Genomic DNA, 6,925 nt, shown 5'->3' with positions numbered 1-6,925 from the left:
CAAGAAGAGGTCTTTATGGAGCAGCCACCAGGTTATGTTCATGCTATTCATCCTGAGTTTGTTTATAGGTTGAAGAAAGCCTTGTATGGCTTGAAGCAAGCACCAAGAGCATGGTCTGACAAAATAGGACAGTATCTTGTCACTATTGGCTTTCAGATTTCCAAGGCAGATTTCTCACTTTATGTGAGAAAAACAGAGAACGGTATTATGCTGCTTGTCATATGTTGATGATTTGATCATCACAGGTGATAGTGATGAAGATATTTTTCATGTGAAAATGCTATCGAAGCAGAAGTTTGAGATGAAGGATTTGGAAGAGCTGCATTATTTCTTGGGCATTGAGGTGATTGGATCACCAAGTGGGATATGGCTCTTGTAGAGGCAGTATGGATTGGACATGCTGTACAAATATGGGATGATAGGCTGTAAGCCTATTTCAGTTCCTTTGGAGCAGAATGTGAAGCTGAGCGCAGATGCAGGTGAGCTTCTGGAAGACCCTACTATGTATAGACGCATAGTAGGAAGTTTGATTTATATGACTATTACCAGGCTAGATTTGAGCTATGCTGTTGGATTGGTAAGTCAATTTATGCAGGCTCCAAGGAAACCACATTTGGATGCGGCTAGATGCATACTCAGGTATGTGAAGTCCACATTGCAGTATGGACTATTTTATGAGGCTGGGGTTCAAATACAGTTGCATGGATACACTGATGCTGATTGGGCTGGTAGTATTTCTGATAGACGATCTACCAGTGGATATGTGTTCTCTTTTGGGAGTGCTACAGTCACTTGGAGCAGCAAGAAACAACCTACAGTTGCCTTGTCGAGCACACAGGCTGAGTGTAGGGGTGCAGCGATGGCTGCATGTGAGGTAGCTTGGTTGCATAAGCTACTTTATGATATGCATCAGTCTACAGATGGGCCAGTTGTCATTTATTGTGACAACATGAGCAGTATAAACTTGGCAAATAACCCATTCTATCATGCTAGAACAAAGCACATTGAGGTACATTATCACTATGTGCAGAAGAAGGTTTTACTAGGTCTTATTGATCTAGTCTATGTCAGCACAGAGGATCAGGTAGCTGACATATTCACAAAGGCATTGGGTGTAGAGAAGCTGCGCAAGTTCAGAGACCTACTTGGTGTGCAGAAATTGGGACTGAGCTCGAGGGGGAGTGTTGAGATATCGAGCTCCATTCGTGATATGCCAGAGTGAAAATTGTGCATTTATGTCACCGACTTGTTAGCTGCAGATGCAGTTGGTACACCGCCCATGAATAATAGCTGGATGAAAGCTATCCTTATGTACTCTAGTTCGTGGCTCAGTTAGTATGCCACCTTAGTTAGTTGAGTTTGGTTTGAGACCCACATATAGGTTTCTTCTATTTCTTTGTACTAGAGTTCTTTTGGCTTTCACAACTAAAACTTGGCAAATAACCCATTCTATCATGCTAGAACAAAGCACATTGAGGTACATTATCACTATGTGCAGAAGAAGGTTTTACTAGGTCTTATTGATCTAGTCTATGTCAGCACAGAGGATCAGGTAGCTGACATATTCACAAAGGCATTGGGTGTAGAGAAGCTGCGCAAGTTCAGAGACCTACTTGGTGTGCAGAAATTGGGACTGAGCTCGAGGGGGAGTGTTGAGATATCGAGCTCCATTCGTGATATGCCAGGGTGACCATTGTGCATTTATGTCACCGACTTGTTAGCTGCAGATGCAGTTGGTACACCGCCCATGAATAATAGCTGGATGAAAGCTATCCTTATGTACTCTAGTTCGTGGCTCAGTTAGTATGCCACCTTAGTTAGTTGAGTTTGGTTTGAGACCCACATATAGGTTTCTTCTATTTCTTTGTACTAGAGTTCTTTTGGCTTTCACAACTAAGAAGAGGAAAACTATTTTCAGCCTCCACCTTTGTGTGTATTCCCCCATTGTGTATGTGAGAAAGCCACAAGTGAGACTCCTTCCTTCTCTCCCACTATCTTCACATTGATGTCAAGTTTAATTCAAGTTTAACAACATAATAACATCATGATTGGCCACTTTCCCTTTCATTTTAATTAACTCCATGTCACTAAAATCTATGTATGCCATTGCTACTGGCTTAGAGAGAACATTATCAGGTGCACTACTCACACTAACTTAGCAACAAATACACACAATCACAAAGATATTGACCTTTGAGAGGATCTCACTAGCTAAATCTACATCATGTGGGCTCTAAGACTTTGCTCTATTTCTACGTTGCACTGTGAGACTATTATCTAAGCCATTTGACAATATTTGTTGCATGGACACAAACTTTCCATTTGATGAGACTGAAGGCATCCAAAGTGCAAGAATCTGTTGCTTTAACAAAGTATTCTCAATTTGAAGGTCACTGTGATTTGCTCCCATAGATTTGCTTTAACAAAGTGTTCTCAATTTGAAGGTCACTGTGATTTGCTCCCATACGGTCGAGCTGGACAAAGAATTCGTCCTTCATTTCTAGGAGCCATCTCGTTACAGAAGGCATGTAGTCTTGTTGTACCTTAACCTGGGCTGTTAGCTTTGCAATATGTTTGTTCTACTGATCCTTAGACTTTGCATATTCTTTCTCAAGTGCTGCAAGTTTGGCTTGTGCAATGGCAAGCAGTTGCTGCATTTCAGACTTTTTGAGCATGAATTCATGTACTGCCTCTTTGTCTTTCTGCAACTATTGGATCTATTGCTACAGCCTTTCTTGTTGTTCTTTTGGTGTTCAAAGTACTGTTGGAATACGAGCAGGGTGTGGTCAGCTTGCATGCTTGACACTTCTACCGGTGCTGCCAATGCTTGTGTTTCCTTGACATGAGTTTCTTGTAAGTCTAGCTTGCGGATTGGAGACAAATTTTCAAATGGGGTCTTGGGGGGTGAGTTGGGGATAACCGGGCCATGTCATCCTTAGGCTTCAGCCATGTTTCCTTTGGCATCATCGTTTTTGCTTGTTGGTTGAGCTTGATCTTTTTGGCTGATTTCTATTCTACTTGCTGAGCACGCATCTCCTCCTTGGCTAGTGGCGTGTCCCAAAGTGTGTCTGCTAAGAACTTACCATATACCACTTGCAATGCTTCATCTTGAGAATATTGTGCCTCTTGCAAGTCTTGCACTATTGCATCCTTCAATTTATAGAACTCTTTAATGTCCTGTAGCTCTGCTCTATCATGCATTTGTTTTCTTCTATCCTCTCGGTATTGTATAATCACGTTTCGCATCTCTTCTTTGCTATGCACTGCAAATTCAAACAGTGCTACAATGAAGGGTGCAATCTTGGAATGTGCATTAGAGGTAGTCAAATCCTTCTTTGCAATCTCGCTCATCATACGTGAGTGCAATAGGTGAGCCCAACTTATGCGTGTGCCCTTCTTGGTTACGCGGAGTACTATGTAGGAATCCCGGCTCATTGTGTTTGGGTACCAAAAGCTACATCCTTTCGAGATACCATACCAGTTGTTGGCGGTGGCCTGTATCTTGCACATTACTAACAAAGAAATAATTTTTCTGTGTTTCAGGCGGTCCGAATTCCTTGTGCATCTCACTATCTATATCCTTTTTATATGCAACTTCCTCCTTAATCAAAGGCAATTGAAAAACCTTCGAGATAATCTCGGGTGTCACCATGAGATTGTTGCTTAACATACCTTCGGATTTCTGGAAAGCTTCATACTATGCGAGAGGATCCTGTGGAGCCTTCCAGGATGTCCATAGAAGACTCGCATACTGAAGCAAACCAATCTCCAACCATTTTTGGTTTTTTCTAAGGTCCAAAGAGACCTTGAAGTTGGCAAAACTGGACATCACTATCTGTTTCTTGAGCGGTGGCTGGGGGGTTTCGTCATTCGACTCTATCTCTTCACTTTCTACGATAACGATTGCCTTCTCCTCGTTTGGGCTCTTTCTTGGTGGAGTTTGCGAAGGAGCTCTAGCGACAGCTCTTGTGGTTCAGAAGGCAATGGATTTGTGAGCCTCAAACTACGCTTCGGAGCCATTTGAAGAAAAGTTTGTGTGGAGAAGATGTCATTCACAGGGCTTGTGTGGAGATTCTCTTGTTGTCTCGCATGTGCTAGGCTGGCAGTTTGAAGCGATGACTGGGGGTGTGTATTATCCACCTCCCATCCCTCCTTGCTTATATGCGTCTTCATCATAGAGTCGGTATGGCATGCATCGGTGTCAGGTTTTCCAGTATGATTCCTCATCAAAGATTACAGCTCTAGAGATAATGACCTTGCGGTTGATGGGACCATACATTGACTTGTATGCTTTGCTTTCTTCATTATAGCCAACCATGATGCATTTGCATGACTTCGCATCTAATTTCCTGCGACGATGATCATCATGTATGTGGGCATATGCTCTGCAACCAAATATGCGGAGACGACCAATGTGTGGCTTATGTCCAGTGAATGCTTTGTAAGGAGTCATACCCTGTATCGATTTGGTTGAAAGTTGATTAAGCAAGTAGTTCGCAGTGGCTATTGCTCCCAATACTAATTCGAAAGATTCTTCTCACTAAGCATTGCTCTAGCACTGTCTGCTAAAGTACCATTCTTCCTTTCAGCTCTTGCATTCTGCTAAGGAGTATCTGCACATGTGAATTGTCTTCAAATGCCATGATTTCTGCAAAAGTTCATGAATGCTGAAGACATGTATTCACCTCCTCTATCAGATCTCATGAATTTTTGTCTAGTTTTCTACCATGGCTTTGAATTCTTGAAATATGGAAAAGACTTCAAATTTCTCTTTCAGAAAGTAGACCCAACAATATCTACTATTGTTGTCGATGAAAGTCAAGTGGTAAAGTGAACCATTGATGCTACGGGTCTGGGCATAACCCCATACATCTATATGTATCAAATCAAGAATACCTCCTGCACGAGAGGTACTTCTGCCAAAATTGGTTTGCTTTTGTTTGCCGAAGCAGCATGACTTATCCAAGAAATTGTAGCTTTGGAATCCCAATTGCCATATTCTGATTCTTGAGATCTAACAAGTACTTGAAATTGATGTGACCATATCTCTTGTGCCATTTTGCAATGGCAGATAGTGGCATCTGTTGCGGTTGAGTTGACATGGCATGCTTCTCTGGTACTGTAGCTAGCATTCTGTACAAGTGTCCTTCCTTGACACCTTTTGCTAATAGAGCTGACATCTTCTGGATTTGTCTCTGATAGTGCATTCATGTTCATCGAAGATGACTCGGTAGTTGTGGTCCGTCATTTGACCTACTGACAAAAGGTTCTTGCTAATATTCAGAACATAGAGCACATCTTTTGTTGGAAAGTTGAAAGGAAAGAGTAGAGTGGACACAAACTCAGAATACTTGCTTATGGAATGAAGAAAAGTGAGGTCCTTAAGTAGGCACCTCATACAAGCTCACTGACATCACTGATGACTTCAGAGCTCCATAATCATCTCCTCAATCTGCTCCTAGATTCTCTCAATCATCCTATGTGGCTTTCCACCACCTAACTGTGCTTGTGGGCACCTAACTGTGCCTCTAGCACTCACACATAGAAACATAAGGTGTGCCTGAGGCATACACCTTGAGATATCCCAACAAACCCCCCCTCAAGGAAATGCCTCAGGCTATGTCAAGGATACATCTAGTCTCATAGTTTCTCATGCCATCTCATGGTGGTCAAGGATAAATCTATGGCTAGGTTCTCATGCTAGCAAGGGTTCCCTTGGGTGTAAGGTAAACAAAAGGGATACAAAAAGACCTTCCAATGGTTATCTCCCCTGCATGTACATGCACACAATGTCTACAAGAGGTACCATGGAACAATACATGGCCTACATCATAAGGTGACCAGAGGTGTTTACAAAACACACAAAATACAATAGTTTATTTTCATTCATTTTGGAGGACTATCCAGGCTGAGTACCTTGACATAAAAAGAGAGATCTGGAGCATACATAGAGATGTTTTAAAATGCATAATCTTCATGGGATGCCTCATCTTGTGGAGGCAAAATATCCATGTCAAGGCAAGGTCTTACCACATGGGCAGTGTCTAGTGCCTTATAAGATGGTACTATGAGAGAACAAGTGGATCTAAAAATCATATCCTTCAAGAGAACAATTATCTTGTCATCTCCATAGTTGTGTAGAGAAGCATATTTTAGGTATCTGACCTTCATCTTTTTCTTATACTTGGAGTCAAATAAAAGTGCCAGGAGAGGGTAGATCTCTGGCTTTGTAGTTGCTTCCTTTTTGGCAACCATTGTCTTGGCAATCTTCAACAAGGAAGTCAGGTTGACATTTTCATCCTTTGTAGCATAACAAGACATTGCTTTATGTTTTGGCTTTTCACATATTTTGCATAAGCAAGCCATGAGAGGGTCTAACCCAGGTGTTGGGCAGTGTCTTCTCTCTTACAGGGCTTAGAATAACAACTGAAATGCTTCAAAATACAAGCATTTAATGTAGCAAAGTCTTGTGACCAAATTTCAAACAATGATGCTTCTTCTTACATGCTTCATAGAAGTGGCTAAAATGAATACTTTCCAATCAAAACCAGGTCTAGCAATTCAAAACAAAATTGAAGCCACACTTGTACTGAAGTTATTGAAAGTTTCAAAAAACTAGAAATGCTAGAGTAGCATTTTATGTAGCATCATCTTCAAAAACTTGTCCAAAACTGTCAAAACTGAAAAGCTGACCTTGGAGGGCTTGTAGCTCACTCTTCAAAGCAAGGAAAAGAGGGCTTTCTAAAGCAAAAGAAAGCTCATATACCAAAGAGGGTCCAGCACAGAGGTTGGACGAAATGGTGCGCACTTTTGCCCGGAAGAGTTGCTACAGGCTGAAACTGAGTTTTGACGATTTCTCCCTCGTTACTAAACCAAATGACCTAAAAAATGGCTCAAAATCTTCGTCTTGAGGTCGCCCATCTAC

The sequence above is a fragment of the Dipteris shenzhenensis genome, chromosome 3, assembly GCF_047967505.1.
Source record: "Dipteris shenzhenensis isolate YYH24624 ecotype China chromosome 3, Dip_SZ_1.0, whole genome shotgun sequence".
Taxonomy (NCBI): Eukaryota; Viridiplantae; Streptophyta; class Polypodiopsida; order Gleicheniales; family Dipteridaceae; genus Dipteris; species Dipteris shenzhenensis.
Note: the sequence above shows the minus strand (reverse complement) of the source record.